The sequence below is a fragment of the Triturus cristatus genome, chromosome 6, assembly GCF_964204655.1.
Source record: "Triturus cristatus chromosome 6, aTriCri1.1, whole genome shotgun sequence".
Lineage (NCBI taxonomy): Eukaryota > Metazoa > Chordata > Amphibia > Caudata > Salamandridae > Triturus > Triturus cristatus.
Window position 1 is genome coordinate 727100689 of NC_140589.1, and position 21593 is coordinate 727122281.

Here is a 21593-nt window from a genome sequence, read left to right on the forward strand (position 1 = left end):
TGGCAACCGCCCACCGTGGTGTTAGAAACCAGGTGAGATTAGCACCACCCTGCTGTTTAACGCCATGAAATACCCATGAGTAGAGTGACCACCCTTTCTCCTGAACGCAACCATGTCATAGGGAGAGGATGTGGTCCGTCGGCTGCGCTGCCGCCTCCTGGTGCAGGAAACCAGGGTTCGAGCCTCGAGGTCGCGTCCACATCCTGTGATTCTAGGCAAATCACTTAATCTCCCCGTGCCTGAATGTGTAATGTAAATATGGTGCTATGTAAAGCTCTCCAAAACCTTCGGGTCGAGTTCGCGCTGTATAAAGATGCAAAAAAAAAGTCGTGTTTTCGTGGTATCTGACTAGATAGTATAGATTTCAAAAGAAAAGCCAGGACTGCTTTAGACACGAATTTGCTAACCATACCCACGTGGGATGTTTAGGACAGAAACAGCAGCAGTCGCGTTTGAGTTGGATTGTTCACATTTGGTTGGCTTTATTGTAAATATAATTTGGTGCTTCCGATTAGATATCTTTACTTCCTTTTCGTGTACTTGTTCCTTCCAGAGCAGTTTCTTTACCATCCTTTTGATTGGAGAACTTTAATTCCACTGGTTTTTTTCAGGCGATTTATGCTTATGTCACATTTTTCTCAAAGCGGCAATTTATTATTTGCATGGTTAAGAGTAGAGTTGCAAAATAGTATTTGTATGAACCAGTATTTTTTGGGGGCACAAAATCGAATATCCGATCTTAGTAACTTATCGCACCATACACCTATAAATAACGGGTGTAATACATATCTTGTACAAAAGATATATACATTGGTATAGAGTCACTGTGTGTGTAGCATATTAATTGTATCAGTATGAGACTATATTAAAGAATAAACGTGTGGGTGATTTACAGTCACGCTTCGAGCACTACTTTAGAAATGTTCTCATTTTTACTTTTTAAATTGATAGATCACAAAATTTGCAGAAGAAACTGCACTGAGCAAGGCTATTTCTAAAGCTTCTCAAATGTTAGGTTTATCTTTGGCACAGCAGCACCAACACCTGCAGGTCTCACACTGCTGATTTGGTGCATGCTGCGTTATTTCACCCCCCCTACCCCTCCTCCTTTTTCCTTAGTTGTGTATTGAAATTGAGGCTCGAGAGAACTCCATCATTTCCACGTTCCTCCCCCTCCTCCTTCATCACACCGGGCTTCTTCGTCGAGGTTCATTGTCTTGCTGTGTTGTTTTTTTGCAACATACACCCCTGTATTTTTTTCCTTTGTGAGTTTCCAATCACCATCTCTGGGGGTCTCTCTGCCCTTACCTCTTCCTCTTGTTAGCCTGCTCCCCTTTTATATTCCCAGTCACTTTCTCCTGGCCGTCATTCTGCTAATCTGGATTCCTCCTCTCCTTCTTCTTAATTTACTATCCCTCCTTCTGGAATCGCTCTCACTTTACCTTCCTGCCACTTCATTTACCTGCCACACTCCTGCAGTGCTGCGTCCAAACCCAATGTGCACTCACACGGAGCGAGGTCCTGTCAGGAAGTTGTCCGTATCATCTTGGAATACTGATTCTACCACTAGTGATTTAATATACATACCTGGATTATGAAACCACATAGTCTGCGAGTAACAAAATATAAATTAAAAAAAGGATTTCTGCCCTCAGCTTGTCCACCCAGTTTTAACTCTTCAGATCTTGAGTGGTGACGTCCTTTTTCAGGGATTGTCTATCCATCGTTTGGCTTCAGAATTTGTTTTTTGATCGAGTTGAAACGTTGCAGATGTTAAGTACAGCCTACATTTTGAAGAGGCTTCCACAACTATTGTCGCTGTTCAATGTCTATTTGATTTGTTTATGATAAAGGCTATCTCTTTCACTACCTCAATCTTTCTCTATCTCACTACCTCACAACATCACTCACTGTTTCTATCTCACTACATCAGAAAATACCTCTCACTCACTAACTCACTCTTTCACTACCTCACTCTCTATCTACCTCACTCTCTCTCACTACATAACTCTCTATACATCACTACTCCCCTCTATCTATATCACTACCTCACTATCTCACTACTTCTCTCTCTAAAAAGATCACTACCTCACTCTCTCACTACCTCACTCTCTATATCACAACTTCACTCTCTCTCTAACTCACTACATCACTCACTCTCTATCTCTCTACCTCAACCTTTCTATCTCACTAACTCACTTTCACTGTGGTGGCTCTGTCTGTGTGTGGGTAACTGTGTGTGTGTGTAGGTGGCTCTGTGGGTGGCTCTATTTGTGTGTGGGTTGCTCTATGTGAGTGGCTCTGTGTGGGTGGCTCTGTGTGTGTGGGTGGCTTTGTGTGTGTAGCTCTGTGTGTGGGTGCAAATGCAATAGGTCTCGCATTTGAGAGTGATTAAGCTATTGACATTGTAAATAACAATGCCGTTTCTTTAAATGTTTTAAAAACAAAAACATAAAAATGATGTCATGAGCAATGCCAATAGCTCTAACTTTAACAATGCCGAGACCATTGCATTGTAAATGCTTGTTTTTTCTTGCAATAGAAGGTGTTTGAAAAAAGAAAATCCTTTTTGAGGAGTAGGCAGTGATCCTAATGGACCTCTGCTACTCACAAAAATGTTTTTGTCAACATTCTCAAATTGGAAGGATTGTGCTGGGGACCCCTTCCCATTTGCGAATTACTTAACATCAATTTTGAACTGGTGGTAAAATATAATGTTTTGCTGCTGCTTTCAGTCACAAATCTTCAATGCATACCTTAAGGAATCGGTATTTGGATTGGATGCCCTTAACATGCCCCTTTCTACGAATGGCGATTCCTTGATGTTAACTTTACTCATTTATCGATTCGGAAAACCGTATTTCAGAATCGTTAACTCTGTTTAGTACATTGCAAAAAGTATTTTAGCGGTCTCAAACCCTCAGATTTACTGATTACTGAAGGTTTGCGACAGTTGAACCACTTTGCACATCAGGCCCCCGAATCTTTAAAAGTATAGAATAACCTTAGACGCTCTCATCTTTAGATGTATACCTAAATGTGTCCAAGCAAACTCAAAAGATAAACGTACACATGTGGAGATGTGGAGGCATACTACATCCCTACTAACAAAAAGGGTATGCAGTTCCTAATAATAACGCAATGTGTGTTAGAATCACTAGGTCCCAAGGTGATGGTGTGAAAACGGTCTGATTAAGCGGAGTAGAAGGTACTCCTTCTGGAAAAGAAGACCCTCACACACCCAACAAGCGGGTGTCTTGCTTCATCACCGGGTCTTTGCTCCTTATCGGGCCGGCAGTGCAATGCCCGATCAGGCACCCCGAGGGGGCCTTCCTGTCGGAGATCTTTATTTCCAAACGCCGGTGAGTAAGGTGTGTGGGGAAAACGGTTAATTGGGATAACTGGTGTCGGTGCAAGTGGAGTGAAAGGTAAGTGTACTAAAACAGGGTAGGTGATCCACTTCAAACAAATTTAATAAAGTATGGTCAACACCCTGATTAAAAACAATCCGCACATTTCTCACCATTAGGTGTATGAGTGATATGTGCTACAAAAATCAAAGAGGTCAACATGTTTCTTGCCTGGGTTTTAATTAAATGGCAATTCTTCAGGACCAATGTATACGGCTACCTGCACCTTTTTGGTGGTGGCCACAACCTCTAAGAGGTGTCAATGGTGGCCACACGTACAGCACCCTAAAAACGTGTGGTGCCGTGTAAACCAAGAACACACAACCTGTGAAGAAAAACACACAATTAAAAACATTGTTATTGTAGACCGGTTCGAGGCATCTGGTTCAGTTAAGGCAACAAGTGATGTCAAACATGAAACCGTGGCATGCGTCGAATGTGAGCAGATATTAAAAGGACTTTATCGAGGCAAACAGTAGAATCTCATCGGAGGATTTAAACTACACTTCTTAGTAAGCATGATACTATTGGTTGTATACAAAACTCACCCCATTAGGCTGTGGAGACAATGTGGCCAGGGTAGGAACACACTAATTGCTAGTGTCCTAAAAGGGAGGAAGATAGATAAAAACAAAAACAGACAGCAAATGCGTCAGAACAATCCGCATCAAGTGCACTCTAAATAAGGTGGAGAACCCATGTGGTGGGATATCTCATGGGGAACAACAGCATATAGAGTTGTTTGATGTGTATAAAAATATATATAAAACAAACTGCCGGTAGCACACGGACGGAAGCTTGCCACAGTCATCACATAAATTTGGAAATGTTAAATCAGTGCCAACCAAGTACTAATCGTGTAGGGGAAGTCGCTGTCAGTGGTACCTGTATAGCATCCCCCGTGCATGGCACTTAAAAGTAGCAGAACTGGTCTAAGCGTGTGTCAAGGAGTCACACAGCGGTTGTAGCAGCCAGTTATTCGACAAACTTATACAAGGAAATGGTGATTAGAAAGTAAAGCTGGACTAATCTCAGCGTGAGACACGAGAGCACTAGTGAGGCCGCCGTCAACAGAGAGTGTAGATGCTGAGTACGATCAGTCTCTCCTATGAAGCGTGGTAACAACTCCGGCTCAAAAAGCCGCAAACCAACTCTCCCAATCAAGCAGCATTTGACGAGTGGAAAGAATAAAATGTACTCACGGTTGCGTTGAGGTAACATTACCGTAAACCTAGGACCCCGCCAGCCGCTCAAGTCTGGTGAAGGTCCGGTAGGAAGGCTCACAGAAATGCGAGCCGGTCAGCGTGTTGCGTCACTACGTCTAGGGCGGTCACCGGTGTAAGGGGTGTGGCTACGTCCCAACAACTAGACCGCCACCCGTTGCGCCTGATCAGATGGTTTTGGACGCTGAAAGCAATGCTCTGGGGATTTTGTATACAAAAAGGGATTCCAATCACACGCGAGCATGAGACAAAAGGGCGGGGACTCCATTAACCAATACGGTGGTCCCCTCGAAAGGATTATCGAAAAATATTAATTAATGTAAAGTTGTCATGGGAGCATATGGATGACGCGTGCTAACAACAAAAAGACATTACACCCATTAGGAAGGTTAGTTGATGTCTAACTGTGCGCTGCGGAGCTCAGCAAGTGCTGAGCTCAACGTAATCTGATGGAACGCAAAATGGATGCGCGTACCCAGTGTTGGCAACCCTAATGCTCGGGAAAGAGCTCGCGGCCCCTAAGTATGAGTAATAATATCATTCTTTATTCTAATACACACTAGGCCTAAGAAACCAGCCATTGGGTCCCAGAGACTTCTATGGAACCTACCCCCAGTTAAGGGTCATTACCCCTGTGGGATGTGCTCGATGTGTCCACAGACACAAATCAGTAAAGAGTTGGTACTCCCTAATGACGTTACATGGCAGATCAATAAGCATACAAATTGCAACTCAACAAATTGCATTTCTTTGATGACGTGCCCGTGTGGCTTACCATACATAGGTATGACCACGCGTGCTGTTAAAACTCGTATGCTGGAACACAAAAGTAATTTCAGATGCGCCAAGACCAACACTAAAATGACGACCCACTACAACTTGGAACGTCATGCGCCCACCTCATTTAAATGGGTGGTTCTGGAATCTCACCCCCACATGTCAAAAAACGCCCTCTTCAGACTCGAACAACGTTGGGTCCTGAGATTGACAGCTGATACCACTGGCCTGAATGAGGACATTCCGTGGAGTAGTCTAACTTGACTTAGACTAGTTTTTTCTTGACATGTTACTACTTATATCCGTACTCGATGAGCCTGTCCTCTGCACAATATAATGCACACTCTTTAAGACCTTTATGATACTTTTAACAACCATTGCTGGTCTTGCCCTTGATTCTGGTTGTTCATGATGTTTTAGAGTCTGGTAGTGGTCATACAATAAAGAATGATATTATTACTCATACTTAGGGGCCGCGAGCTCTTTCCCGAGCATTAGGGTTGCCAACACTGGGTACGCGCATCCATTTTGCGTTCCATCAGATTACGTTGAGCTCAGCACTTGCTGAGCTCCGCAGCGTACAGTTAGACATCAACTAACCTTCCTAATGGGTGTAATGTCTTTTTGTTGTTAGCACGCGTCATCCATATGCTCCCATGACAACTTTACATTAATTAATATTTTTCGATAATCCTTTCGAGGGGACCACCGTATTGGTTAATGGAGTCCCCGCCCTTTTGTCTCATGCTCGCGTGTGATTGGAATCCCTTTTTGTATACAAAATCCCCAGAGCATCGCTTTCAGCGTCCAAAACCATCTGATCAGGCGCAACGGGTGGCGGTCTAGTTGTTGGGACGTAGCCACGCCCCTTACACCGGTGACCGCCCTAGACGTAGTGACGCAACACGCTGACCGGCTCGCATTTCTGTGAGCCTTCCTACCGGACCTTCACCAGACTTGAGCGGCTGGCGGGGTCCTAGGTTTACGGTAACGTTACCTCAACGCAACCGTGAGTACATTTTATTCTTTCCACTCGTCAAATGCTGCTTGATTGGGAGAGTTGGTTTGCGGCTTTTTGAGCCGGAGTTGTTACCACGCTTCATAGGAGAGACTGATCGTACTCAGCATCTACACTCTCTGTTGACGGCGGCCTCACTAGTGCTCTCGTGTCTCACGCTGAGATTAGTCCAGCTTTACTTTCTAATCACCATTTCCTTGTATAAGTTTGTCGAATAACTGGCTGCTACAACCGCTGTGTGACTCCTTGACACACGCTTAGACCAGTTCTGCTACTTTTAAGTGCCATGCACGGGGGATGCTATACAGGTACCACTGACAGCGACTTCCCCTACACGATTAGTACTTGGTTGGCACTGATTTAACATTTCCAAATTTATGTGATGACTGTGGCAAGCTTCCGTCCGTGTGCTACCGGCAGTTTGTTTTATATATATTTTTATACACATCAAACAACTCTATATGCTGTTGTTCCCCATGAGATATCCCACCACATGGGTTCTCCACCTTATTTAGAGTGCACTTGATGCGGATTGTTCTGACGCATTTGCTGTCTGTTTTTGTTTTTATCTATCTTCCTCCCTTTTAGGACACTAGCAATTAGTGTGTTCCTACCCTGGCCACATTGTCTCCACAGCCTAATGGGGTGAGTTTTGTATACAACCAATAGTATCATGCTTACTAAGAAGTGTAGTTTAAATCCTCCGATGAGATTCTACTGTTTGCCTCGATAAAGTCCTTTTAATATCTGCTCACATTCGACGCATGCCACGGTTTCATGTTTGACATCACTTGTTGCCTTAACTGAACCAGATGCCTCGAACCGGTCTACAATAACAATGTTTTTAATTGTGTGTTTTTCTTCACAGGTTGTGTGTTCTTGGTTTACACGGCACCACACGTTTTTAGGGTGCTGTACGTGTGGCCACCATTGACACCTCTTAGAGGTTGTGGCCACCACCAAAAAGGTGCAGGTAGCCGTATACATTGGTCCTGAAGAATTGCCATTTAATTAAAACCCAGGCAAGAAACATGTTGACCTCTTTGATTTTTGTAGCACATATCACTCATACACCTAATGGTGAGAAATGCGCGGATTGTTTTTAATCAGGGTGTTGACCATACTTTATTAAATTTGTTTGAAGTGGATCACCTACCCTGTTTTAGTACACTTACCTTTCACTCCACTTGCACCGACACCAGTTATCCCAATTAACCGTTTTCCCCACACACCTTACTCACCGGCGTTTGGAAATAAAGATCTCCGACAGGAAGGCCCCCTCGGGGTGCCTGATCGGGCATTGCACTGCCGGCCCGATAAGGAGCAAAGACCCGGTGATGAAGCAAGACACCCGCTTGTTGGGTGTGTGAGGGTCTTCTTTTCCAGAAGGAGTACCTTCTACTCCGCTTAATCAGACCGTTTTCACACCATCACCTTGGGACCTAGTGATTCTAACACACATTGCGTTATTATTAGGAACTGCATACCCTTTTTGTTAGTATTGATTGTTGGGCATGTATGCTGGACCTACAATAGTATTAAGTTAGTTTATTATTGTAAAAGCCCCCCCTTTCCCCCTTCTTGTTTGAGAGCATACTACATCCCACCAATCATTTGTGCCCATACAGTCAATATTACATTAACTTGCATATTCTTAATTTTACACAAGCAGGCCTACATATTAGGAAATTTACTTGAATAAATGTACCAATGCATACCCACTTTGTATGCCCAGAAATTGCGTGCCAAAGTTCCGTGTATGAGCAAGAACTTCCATGATGTGAACATCTGAACAATGACAATGTCAATCATCACATTCCTGACCCTAATTAAGTACATCCCAGACCAACCTAGGATGAAAACACATGAATAGGAGGTGTGGTCAATCCAAGGGCTTTTGCTTCAGCACTTGTGTGTTGATACAGAATCGCTTTCACAATGAAGGTCAAAACTCTGAAAAGGAAATCAAACTTCAGGGAGGAGGAGGAAGACACTGGTGCTCTCTGTTGTTCGACATCATGGTGAACGATTGAGTCTGCCCTGTTACTACCTCGATACCTCTGTGATGCAGAGCTGCAGGCTGTGTGGAAACACCTCACCAATGAGAAGAATAGCAGATAGGTGGAGTTGTGTATCCAGAGGAAATTTGAGAAGACCTGGCAGGGCGAGAAGAAACATGTGATGGAGAAACTTAGCAAGATTCAGGGGGCAGTTGTTTCACCTGGTGGTGGACCTGAAGCACATGTTCTAGCCAACCACACATATCAGCATTTATTGTTGTATCATCCCCCACTCAAATGTTGCTCAGCCCGTTCATGACTGAGACCACTGGGTATCTACCACAGCAGGTTGTACGCTGCTCCCTTATCACCTGTGCCCTTGTCTATTCCCCTTCCTTTCTTCCCTGTCCATCTTGTTTCCCCCCTCTTTTTGCTGTCCCTCTGTCTTCTCCATCCATGCCTATGGTTCCTCCTATCTTTTCTTTCTACCCGCCTTTCTTTCTCCCCTCTCATCTATGTCTATCCTCCATCTGTTATTTCCACATTCCCCATGTCCACCACCCCACGCTGCTCTTAAGGAGTAAAATTCTTCTCAAGATAGTTTTCTACCAATTCCAAACAAATCCAGATCAACATCATTTGGAAAATCACAAACCAGGTTTTTGGCTAAAGCGTGGTACAGAAACTAAGTTACTCAGAGGCATATTTATGAGAGCTTTGCGTCATGCTTGACCCACGCAACGTGGAACATCCATGACGTAAAGCTCAGAGTCATGTTTATGAAGCGACGCAAGGCCACTTTGCGTGGCTTCGAATGGCTTAAAAAATATGGAGTAATGCAATGCCGCGTAAATTGCTGCGTTGCATTACTCTGCACAAGGAAGGCATCCCATTGGAGATGCGTTGGGTGTTACCATGCAAATCCTATGGCTTTTGATGCATTCTCAGATTTAACAAACCTTGTCAACCTGAGAATGCTCCAAGAAGATACGCCTCCCCAGGTTGGTTGTAACGAGGAGAAATATCTTTCTTTCTCCCCGTTTTGTCCTCTTTCTACATGTGCTGTATTCTGCAGCACACATAGAAAGAGGAAAGCATCTCTATGGATTGTTTTTGTGCCGGAAAGTTTCCCTTCCTGCACAAAAAAAAATCCTACCTACAACACAGGCACACTTGAATCCTGGTGCAAGGGTGCCTACGTTGGCGTTAGGCTGCAGAAATGGTGCGAGCGCAGATAGAAAGGACAGGAATGTGCCGTATTGTATTAATACAGTCAGCGGTGGCCGCTACATAAATAAAGTGGTGGGGCGGGGGCAGGGGGCATGGGGGGCCCAGGAGAGGGAGCACAGGGTGAGGGAGTTAAAAAATTATGATAAGTAGAACTTACTTGCTTCCGGCCGCCTCTCACTTCGTGCCAACGTGCTGGTTCTTCCTGGTCCCAGCAGACACTGGGACTACATCACAGACTCCCTGTCCAATCCCCGCCCAGCTCTCCTGCAAAGACAGCAGCACAGGGATTGGCCTGAGCGGGCTGGAGAGACGCTCCGCTCAGGGAGTCTGTGGTGTTTCTCCAGCCCGGCTGTTCAATGCGTCCGGGTTGGAGAAACCTAAGTGCACATGTGTGTTTTGGTCGGCCTGAGACGGCCGGCCATACACACATGTTCACTTAGAGAGTGCACATAGCACTTCTCCTCTCCCCTCTCATGCCCCAGCCTCACCCCTCCCTGCACACGCTGGCTGACCCAGCTGCTTAAAAATAAAACAATAATGAAATATCGTTTTATTTTTTAGTTGCTGGCTCTGCCCATTGAGGAGATGCTCCTCCGCCATTGTAGAGGAGCCACCCCTGAAAACGGTGCATTCCTGCCCTTTCCCTGTGATGCAGGGCAGCGCATAAGGTAACTTGCTGCACGGCCCTGCTCAACAATCATCATAAAAATGCCCCTTAGTACTTTATTGAATAGGTTGAGCAGGTGAAGAACTGTTGGTATCTAGACACCAAAGTGACCTTTAAATTAAACGGCACATGGTGCATATATATGTGCAAGTACTAAATTAAGAGCCAGAGGCTTAAAATGCTCCAAATGTCTCTATAGTGAAATTCTGTAATGGGAATGTTGCATACACAGAAGTTAGTTACGCTTTTCTCAGTATAGGACTTGTTTGAGAAAATGGAGAGTGCCTTGAAACCGCTGGACAGAACTAGCTCTAAACCACAACACTTGTCCTTGCAGCGACTCCTCCCCATGCAGCAACAGGACTGGAAAAAGGGCAGACTACCTAATGGTGTGCTGAGAGGTGAGATAAAGGGAATGCAGAGAGTTAACAGCACTGCGAATTCAGCATACAAGAAAGAGGCCACTGCCGTCCACTGAAAAGTCATCTTGAGTCTGCCGCGGACCTAGAATCGGGAAGGGTGCGTCTCCCACGGATGCGGTGCAGGACATGGCACAGCACTTCTCTGCCTCGCCCTACTTTCCTGAGCTAGCTCAACAACCTTTGATTCTGGGCAAATACCTTAATCTCCCCGTGCCTAAAAACAAAAAATAAATGTGTCCTTGTGTAATCTAAATGGTGCTCCAATACCTTTGGGTCGAATTTGCGCTATATAAACCTGCAATAAAAAAAAGCAACAAGAGAGAGGAGGGTGGGAAGTAAAGTTGGCAGGGTGAGTGGGTTTAAAAGAACGGGGGGTGCCGAAAAGTAAATAAACAAAGAGTACCTGAAGGAGCCAGTGGCCAGTGGGAGGACACTGGCCACAGGAGCAGTACTTGGGCAATGCTCCATGGCAGGAGTGAAGACTGCAGCTAAGGAGGAAGCCAGAGGCAAGGAGGAGGTGTTGACCAATAGGAAGCAAGGAAACAAGAACGAAGTGGGAGCTAACCAATGGTAAGTAAAGGTAAGTAATGGGTGGCTTTAAGCCCCTTTTGAAGATTTTTTTCTTCACAAGAGATTTCGCAAGTGCTGTGCAGGAAAAACCTAAAGAATTGCCTGTAGCTTGAGAAGACATAAGAGGAAGGGAGCAGTAGTCCACCAAAGTCACCCGTCATGATACTCGAAGATGAATTAGTCTGCAGGGGGCCCTTCAATTAAGCAAATCAGTTACCACCGAATTTGAGGTGCTAGTAACTGGTATATGGTTTAAACCCATTAGCAATACGATACCAATTTGCAATTAGGCAGGAAAACCCCTTCTATGCCGCATCCTAATTGCATTTTGCTATGGGTCACTAAACCAACTTTGTGCATCAGAAATGCATTTTGGGTCTAGTACATTGAAAAAACATTTTGGTTTTGTACTTATGGCCCTAGGCTATTTAGAATAATTTCTTAAATACATTTTAAAGATAAAATGTTATCATCCAAGTGATCTTGTACACAGCACTTTGATTTTTTTTTTATGTCTGGGTGAATCTATACCTTTGATTGATTCCTAGATTTGTTATACATCCAGAGGCCTTTTGTCCAGCTGTGAGCCAACAGTAAACAGCCTGGTTGATAACGGTCCAGAAAACATGCATCAAAACGTATTTAGTGACAATGTTATTTTCCTGTCAGTATCTTTATTATTTACTTTTATGGCTCTCGTGAATACTCTTCCCTTTATTTACCTCCAGTTTGAAAACAAAAATAGTATCTACAGGCAGGGCCAGACTGGGAACCCAATGCAGCCCTTGCACATTTTGTCAGACCAGTCCCTGTACGGAGCATAGAGATTGCAGCAAGCCAGACCACTACAAAGCGGGCTTTGGGGTGGTTCTCCCACCAAGAAAATTTGGGGAAAAATGGTGCATTCTACAACACATCTGTCATTATATATTCAATTGTATTAGCTTTTAACCTGTTAACTGCGGCGTAAATTCCCCCGCGGTGCGGGTGATTTATTGCGCGGGCGGGGCCGGGTCAGCCAACGGTCGTGCGCAGCACTACCGAGGTAGTGCTCGTGACGGCCGTTGGCCGACGCACACACGCAAGGGGTTGAAGCATAGTAAATGATGACCTTACTGTGCACCAGGATACAACAATCTTTGTTGGGGCTCTTCAATAATTTCTTCACTATCTCCCTCCAACAGTGCCTCTCATCTCTCCAGACCCCCTCTCTCCCATGTATTTTGTTTTATATCACTTTTCATATCACACATCACACACACGCATACAGAGACAATGAATCATACATGTGCAAATCATTGTATAGAAAATGTTACAGAAGACAAAGGGGACCACACCGTGTAGGATTGACATTCCATCCATACTGCTAGGCACGTTTTAAGAGTACTTGAACTGGAGAAGCACAAACTCAGGATTCAGAACATAACACAGTGGTTAGGTTTGACTTTAATTATAAAAATGTATGTCTACCCAAACATACCCTTTCAAGCAACATCAGCATAATGAAAGCATGGAAAAAACATAAGCAGGTAAGGGTGATGCGGCGGGGTGGAGCACTGCAGGGGGGATGCCGACAGACGACGGAATAGGAGTTATTTATGTATATAATTTGCCCCACCGAGCTTACCTGCACCAGCCGCTGCTGGTACCATGCACCTTGCACGCAGCTCTTTGATGGCAGTTCATAGCTCTCTGTGCTAGATTAAGATTGCTACTTATGAACTGCATAGTAACAAAAGAATCACTGTGACAAAAGCAGTAACCCACTGAGCTATGGCATAAAATATTGTTCTTTTATTTTCATGGTAACGTTGTTTGCAGCAGGCATATTAACGCTCTGCGCTACCTCAGATGAGTCAAAACTGCCACTAAACAAAACTCCCAACTCTCTCCAGCAGGTACATTAATCACCAGAGTTACCTTGACACTATATTGTTTCCTGCAAATTGCTGAATATACAAGGAACTTTGCAGTGCTTTTTAAAACTGCTGCACTGCTAAAAAACGGCCCCCCTAACAAAACCGGTCCCCCATACTTCCAGCATCCCAGGGAAATGCCCAATGCCAGGTACGGCTTGTCTAGCCTTGTCTACAGGTGCTTTTAGTATTTATTGTCTTGAACTGTGGCAGCTGTTTTTTGCAGATGATGCCCTGTGATCCTGTGGCTGCTGCAGTGCATGTATGAGGTCATTTTAGTAGGTTAGCCAACACGATAATAATGTCCAGCGGTGGCCCAAGGGTGATTTCTCTGCAGTGGGTGGGTAAAATGGAAGTCAGAACAGGAGAAATTGCTCAACGCTAGGGTGTTACCAGGAAAAAAGGGTACATTTGGCAGCCTTACCATTCAAATGGGATATACCTATACCTAAGGACATTTGCCAGGACTTAAAAATAGATGTCTGCTACCTGCACTTGAAATGAAATCCCATAAGACTGTCATTATAGAGCAATCAGTTGATGTTGTAAATATCTGAACCGCTCCCTAACCACAGGTAATTATTTCATAAAACAAAACAAGACAGCCTGCTTCTCACCACCAGCAAGGTGACTGATTGAGAGCCAAAGATAAAAATAAATGGCCCAGTACCTTTCCATTGTCTGACTCACGAGCACTTGCCCAACCTTGATGAAAGTCTTTTCTTATTTGTGTTTCTTGAGCATTGTGTTACATCATGTAATCCAATACACGATAACACGGTGTCATGCCCTGCTGCAGCCCGGCAGGGAAGGGCTTTGTCTACAGGAGCTCACCGAAACGTTCCTCGTGAGCCAAGTCTCATAGCCCTCTTTCATTGAGACACTAAGACAACTGGGCAACCATCCATAACAAACACTTGGGAACAGAGGCTTTATTGTGGAGGCCTACAGGTGTGGCACAGTGCAACAACCCAAGTCTGGGACGTGATAATGACTGGTGTTAAATCACTAATCAGTTGATCGCTGGAAGACTTCTCGTACCTCAGAGAAGGAATGAGAAAGTAGACCAGTTTGTTTTTCACTTTCATTTGTTTTTCTCTAGCAGAATTGCATTACAGCTGTAACTGTTGCATGTTTGATATGGCTCTAGATGAGCTGTTAGATATGTTTCTTGGAGTATCTGAAAGTCATAATATTTCCAATGGCCTCACTATGAAGTCACAGTTATTATCCCCAGTAATTTCTCCCAAGAGAGTTAGAGATACTGGAGGAATCGGTAACTCGTTGGGGAAGGATTTAGAGGGGCGGGGGTCAGGATTACATGGGTATACAAGTGGAACCATAAAGGTTACTTTAAAATTAGGAATTTCTGGGAAAATCAGTAATTTAAAGACTGATTCCCCCTCAAAATTCTCCACGTTCCTTTAAAATATCACCTGGAGATTTCTTCTGCTTTCAGGGTGTCAATGTAATTCAAGGGTCAAGTTAAATTCCTTAGGGCCAGAATCAAAATTTACGTGCTCCGTCAGAATTACAGTGGATCTCATTATAAACGGAAGCGCGCTCAAAGTTAACCTGAGCACCAGTTCTATGGAGGATCAGTTTGATGAGGTAAAGTGCTGCATTCTTAGCCATTTGTCAAATTTGTTTCTAAATAATCAAACGCGCCTGCCGAAAACTGGGGGAGAAATGGCTCCGCGAACGCACACCAGACAGTCACGCAGCCCACAAGGACGCCACTCATAGACACCACCACCTCATCAGAATGGCCAAAAGATCCTCCTTCAAAAACCGACTGGACAACAACGCACACCACAGCAAAGAGCTCTTCAGCATCGTGAAGGAACTCTCCAACCCCAATGCCAACGACGTCCCGCCCTCACAAGAACTGTGCAACGCTCTGGCAACCTTTTTCCACCAGAAGATCGCAGACATCCACAACAGCTTCAACCCCCCGATCGACCTAATCACGCCAGACTCCACCCCGCTAACACCACCTGGACCAACCACCTGTCCTCCTGGACCAACGTCAACGACGAAGAAACACGCAAGATCATGAACTCCATCCACTCTGGATCACCATCAGACCCATGCCCTCACCACGTGTTCAACAAAGCCGACGCAACCATCGCACCCCAACTACGGAAGGTCATCAACGCCTCCTTCGAGACAGCAACATTCCCGGACAGCTGGAAGCACGCCGAAATCAGCGCCCTCCTCAAGAAGCCCAAGGCGGACCCCAACGACCTCAAGAACTTCCGACCCATCTCCCTGATCCCGTTCCCGACGAAGGTCATCGAGAAAATTGTCAACGCACAACTAACCTGCCACCTCGAAGACAACAAAATCCTGGACCCATCCCAGTCCGGGTTCAGACGAAACCACAGCACTGAAACAGCCCTCATCGCCGCCACAGATGACATCAGGCGCCAACTCGATAACAGCGAAACCTCAGCCCTCATCCTCCTGGACCTGTCAGCCGCCTTCGACACGGTCTGCCATCGCACCCTAAAAGCACGCCTTCAAGAAGCCGGGATCCACGGGAAAGCCCTCAGCTGGACCACATCCTTCCTCTCCGGCAGAACCCAGAGAGTTCGACTCCCACCCTTCCTATCCAAAGCCACCAACATCATCTGCGGCGTCCCCCAGGGATCGTCCCTCAGCCCGACGCTGTTCAACATCTACATGACCCCCCTCGCACAAGTGGGCCGTCTGCACAACCTCAACATCATCTCCTATGCCGACGACACCCAGCTCATCCTCTCCCTCACCAAGGACCCACACACTGCCAAAATGAACCTCCACGAGGGAATGAAGGCGGAGGTCCTCATCCTCGGACCCACCCCCTCGGCCTGGGACGACTCGTGGTGTCCGACAACGCTGGGACCGGAACCCACCCCCACCGATCACGCACGCAACCTCGGATTTGTCCTCGACTCCTCTCTCTCCATGTCGAAGTAGATCAACGCCGTCTCCTCCTCCTGCTACAACACCCTCCGCATGCTACGCAGGATCTACAAGTGGATCCCATCCGAAACAAGGAGAACTGTTACACAGACCCTCGTTAGCAGCAGGCTGGACTACGGCAACGCACTCTATGCAGGAATCCCAGCCAAGCACCTGCATCGACTTCAGCGCATCCAAAACGCCACCGCACGACTGATCCTTCACCTACCCCGTCGCAGCGACATCACCCCCCACCTGAAAGACCTGCACTGGCTCCCCGTCAACAAGAGGATCACCTTCAAACTCCTCACCTACGCACACAAAGCACTCCACAACGCCGGACCAGCCTACCTGAACGACAGACTCCACTTCTACACCCACACCCGCCAGCTCCGCTCAGCAAACCTCGCCCTCGCTGCTATCCCCCACATCCAACGAAAGACCACCGGCGGCAGATCTTTCTCCTACCTCGCCGCCAAGACCTGGAACATCCTCCCCACCCACCTACGGCAGACCCAGGACCTGCTCACCTTCAGAAGACTCCTCAAGACCTGGCTCTTCGAGCAGTAGCGCCCCCCCCTCCCCCAGCGCCTTGAGACCCTCACGGGTAAATAGTGCGCTTTACAAATTTCTTGATTGATTGATTGATTGATAGGCATCCATTGCACTTTGAGGCCGCGTGAGGTATTACTAGAACCTCAAATCAGTGCTGCAATTTGACGATAAGTAAAGTTATTACAATTCCATGTGCTGAAGAAAATGCCTCAAATGCCTGGACAACTTGTGGCTTCATTTCACCCAATGGTTAGGCAGCGAAAGAGACATTGCGCACTGTTAGAACAACCTACCACAGATATTGTCACAGGAAATTACCTCTCTTGTTCTGTGTCCATGATCCCACAAGAGGTGTGATTGCATGACCTCTTGAGGGATCATATGGAATTGAATTGAATCTTGGATTTGTAAAGCGCATCTGTCGCTCCGAATGGAGCCTCCTGGCGCTGTGCGGCAATGAAAATGAAGCTCATAGCGGGAAGAGCATAAATGATCCAGAGGAAGGTCCCTCCCTATATAAGAGAGAAGCGCAAGGAATCAGGGGCTGCAAAGATCCAGGTTTTCAGTTGTTTCTTAAAGAGAGGTTCTGAACCAATGAATCTAAGATATATATAACAGGGCCTAACTCCAACAACATGAAGGTGGATAAAGAAATTGGATGACAAGTGTTAAATTAAGAATAAAACTTCAAAATGGCATTTATAATAGCAACAACACCCACATAGTTTAAAACTGGGAAAAGGTAATTACGTTTAACAGATTAGAAGCATAATCAATTAAATTGCAGGGATTGCAAAGCATTACATAATTGTTGCAAGCAGTGTAGGGTAGGTTAATGTAGCACCTGGCTACTACTGCTCTGCTAGGCTGCAATGTATAACAATGAGGTCTGGCCTCAAGCAGACATAGGCAATGCTTAACATGTTGGCCTTATTAACAGGCTTCTAAATAAATTAAGTTCATGCAAAATTCTATTTTCTCCTCTTTAATTCGAATAATGATAAAATCAGGTGGGCCATCCGATGTCATTAGCTGGTGGTCTTGCAACATTTGCCCCTCTGTAAAGAGATTTGTACTGGAATACAGGGTCTCACTCACCTCTAAATGAGCTGGGGGAACTGGAAGGAGAAGGGTGCTGGGGGCATCTACCATTTTTTGGCAGATGACCTCATACTGCCCACCTCTAAATGACGAGCAGAGTGGCAAAAAACAATGTCAGCAAAACAGGATGCCAACATATTCATGCACTTTGAACTCCAGCACAAAAAATGGTAAGGTTGGTGACCGATTGCTTCGTGGTAGACCAATAGAGTAGCAATACATATCTGCAAAGTGTCCATGCGCATGTAACCATACTGTTTTGGAACAGAACATGGGATCTGGCAGAGCATATAGTGTGTATTTTGTTAAAGGCAAAAGATGTATTCAGTTTGATGAGAAACATCATTATATATTTAGTATTCTGAAAATCACATTTCTGTCTGTACCTTCACTTACCCCTTTTTTAAGTCTCTTTTTGTTTAATGTACTTTTCTTGTATATGCGTTATTATGCATAAAAGCTAGGTCTTTTTTTAAAAACAAATTTTATTAGATTTGATTTCAAATGAGCAGTGATTTTCATAACGTGGATAACAACAACAGTAGCCATACATTGCCATCCCCACGCCCTCTGACCCCGCTCCCATAATCATGTCTCAATAAGGTATTTCTCTCCCAGCCAGTTTATCATGGCCATGTCTTTGCCCAGCATTCTAACCCCTAATGTTCCTTATTTCGTCATTGAGCAGTTTGGTCACCGGAATCATTCCCCTGTAGTTTGCCCATACCTGCTAGATCTTTATGTATTTCTGGGGGCATACTCCACTATCTCATACACATGCAGTGATCCAGACCCTTTTTCCATTCCTCGGCTGCAGGGGGAACTGAGTTCTTCCAGTGGCGGGCCTCATTCCTCTTTGCTGTTAAAAAACCTAAATAAAGCAGGGCCAATTCATACCTGTTGCTGTCTAACTCTTCTCACATGTGTAAGCAGCGGCGGCTGTCAATACAAAAATATGAGGTGGTGCCATGCACCCAACTCACCTCAATGATGCTCCCGCCCGGTGCGGCACTCCCGGGATGGTGGTGTGACGAGACGTCCATGAGCAGGAAAGGGAAGGACTTCTCTTCCTGCCCTGTTGAACGCGACTCCGGACCAATCCTGGAGCTGCTCCTAGCATGAGAGCAGCTCCAGGATTGGTGGGAGCAGGCTAACCCAGTGCTCAGTTTGAGGCTGGGGACCTGTGCCAGCAATCCTTGGGCTGTTTTACAGCCCAGGGATTGCTGGGTGTATAGTGCGCATGACAGGCTGGCCGTAGGTAGCCAGTCGGCAAACCCGACATGTGCACTGAAAGGGGCAGCAGTAATCCTTCAATAGCACTATTCAGCCCTCCCACCCTGCTTCACGCCCATGCTGTACACAGCACGAGCTGGTGGCAAAATAAAACGGCATTATTATGCCATTTTCATTTATTTGTGTTTGCCTGCTCTGCTCGCAGCATTTGGGGCGACGTCATTTAGTAGGAGCCGCCCCTGTGTGTAAGAGGGGGAGTTTAGTGTCCAAGGGGATTGTCCAGCCCAGGACAGAGCCCAGGCAAGCCTTCACTCTCCACCAAAATGGTTTCAGTTTTGCAGCAGCTCCACACTGCTTGCAGAAGGTCTCTCTCCTCCAGACAGCAGAGGCAAAGGGGGAGGCACTCACTGCCAGCCTCCACAGCTTCCATCTTGTGAGGTACACCTATAAAAGCTGAGTCACCTCTACAGCATGCCTTACAGCTCTAAGGCAGGGTGCATTATATTATATGTGAGGACATATCTGCATGAACATATATGTTCCTGTGCTGGTCAGGTCTATTACTGCCAGCACAAGTGATCAGGAAAGCCATTTTAAAAGCACGTGCTGGACACTGGTGGAAACGAGTTTCCCAGCTACATGATGGCTTCACTGAAAATAGGAATTCTTGCAATCAAACATCTTGTATTAATAAACCCACACTGATTCCAGTGATGGATGTATTAGTACATGCACCCAAAGGGCACCTTAGAGGTGAGGGCCTTTGCTCTCTGGAGGTCAGAAACAAAGCCTGCTCGGGAAGAGGGTGTTCACACCCATCTCTCACAGGATGACCAGCTGATTAGCATTCCAAGGCAAGGGAGCTTCAAAGAAGCGACTGCTTTTGAAATGCAAGTCTGGGTCCCCTCACAGGAGGGGAAGCCAACCCCCTTTGTCCAGAACACTTGGCACCTGGGTAGGCGTAAAAACGAGGTAGTCAGGTAGGCGTACCCATCCCCAGGATAGTACCACCCCTAAGGTAGCCTACACTGCAGTGGACATGACTTTTCAGAGTTAGCCATCGTGGTGATGGCAAACTTAGGAACTCTGGGACAGGGTTAAGCTCACTTCCAACAGGAAGTGGTCAGATAGGGTGGAGTAGTGACCCTAGGGCTAGGTAGCCCATTGTCTACTACCTTACACTTCTCTAACTCCCCTAAACTCAGGCACCAGTAAATCAGATTCTGCCAACCTAAAAGAAGAAGACGGATGTGAAGAGTAGCAAAGAGCAAGAACAGAAGACCCAGCAACTGACTTGGCACCATCCTGCCGTCCTGCCTGCTGACTTCGGCAATTGCGCCAAATGATGACTTGTCCTGCAGATGCTGTGCCTCCAAAGCTGGGAGACCTGCCAGCACTTAACCCAGGAACCAAGAACTCCAGTGGAGCAGTGGAGCTGTTCCCCTGCACCATACAGGTAACAAAGACTGAGCTGTGAGGCTCAAAGCCCGCGAGAACCTAATGCCGGAAAGCACCACTGCACCCGAGCCGCCTAGCCCAAGCTGAAGTGGGCCAACAGTGTCAACATGGTCCCCAGACCCTTCAGACTCATAGCCTACCTTGTGTTTTCCCGCTGTGGACTTCTCAATGCCACATGCAGCCTCTGTTTGCAGGCCCCATCTATCGCGACCGCTCCTGGTGACAGAGACCAGACGCCTAAATACACCTCTGCACCCGTTGCCCCTGACCTGTGAAGAAGTGGGTCAAAGGTGTCCCTATGTCCCCAAGCATCGTAAGACCTGTGCGCTGCTAGAGCAAGCCCTAGTACGCTGCATGGGGCTGGCTCCCTGCGAGATGTGGCCAACCCCACGAGTCACATGACTAAAAGCCATGCGCGGTAGGGTGTTAGCTGCCTCTGAGGGTGGTTGGCTGCAGGCCTTAAGTCAACCCCACGCCGCCCATGACCAATGGCCAATTTTGCAGGGGTTTGGCTTTACATATGGTAACAAAATAATACTTTACTTAAAAAGCTTTAAAAATCCACAGTAAACAGTAAAGATTATGATGACATTATAGTTAAGAATGTTTTTTATATTTTACTTTACATTAAAAAAAACCTTAGAAATTCACCAAAAATAAAAATAAAATAAAGTGACGTTATTGTTAGGTGAATATGTCAGTGCCAACATAAAGATCTGAACTTTAAAAAAAACAGAAACTCACTAGTTATAGTTAGCAGAGTTATAGTTAGCAGAGCTAACTATAACTGGTGCCCCGGCCATGCACTTCTTATGGCCTCACATATTACATCACTCATTTTGTGTTCTATGACATCATTTATGACATCACTGATGACATCTCAAATGACATAATTGATGACATTACTGATGACTTCAATGATGACATCATCCAAGCTACTTTTGTTCACATTACTCTATAAACGAGTATGTCATTAGAGGTCTGAAAGAAAGCACAACATAGCTCAGAATAAAATTAAACATCATTAATGCCATGACACATACAACTCCCTTAAGTGAAGCAAGCTT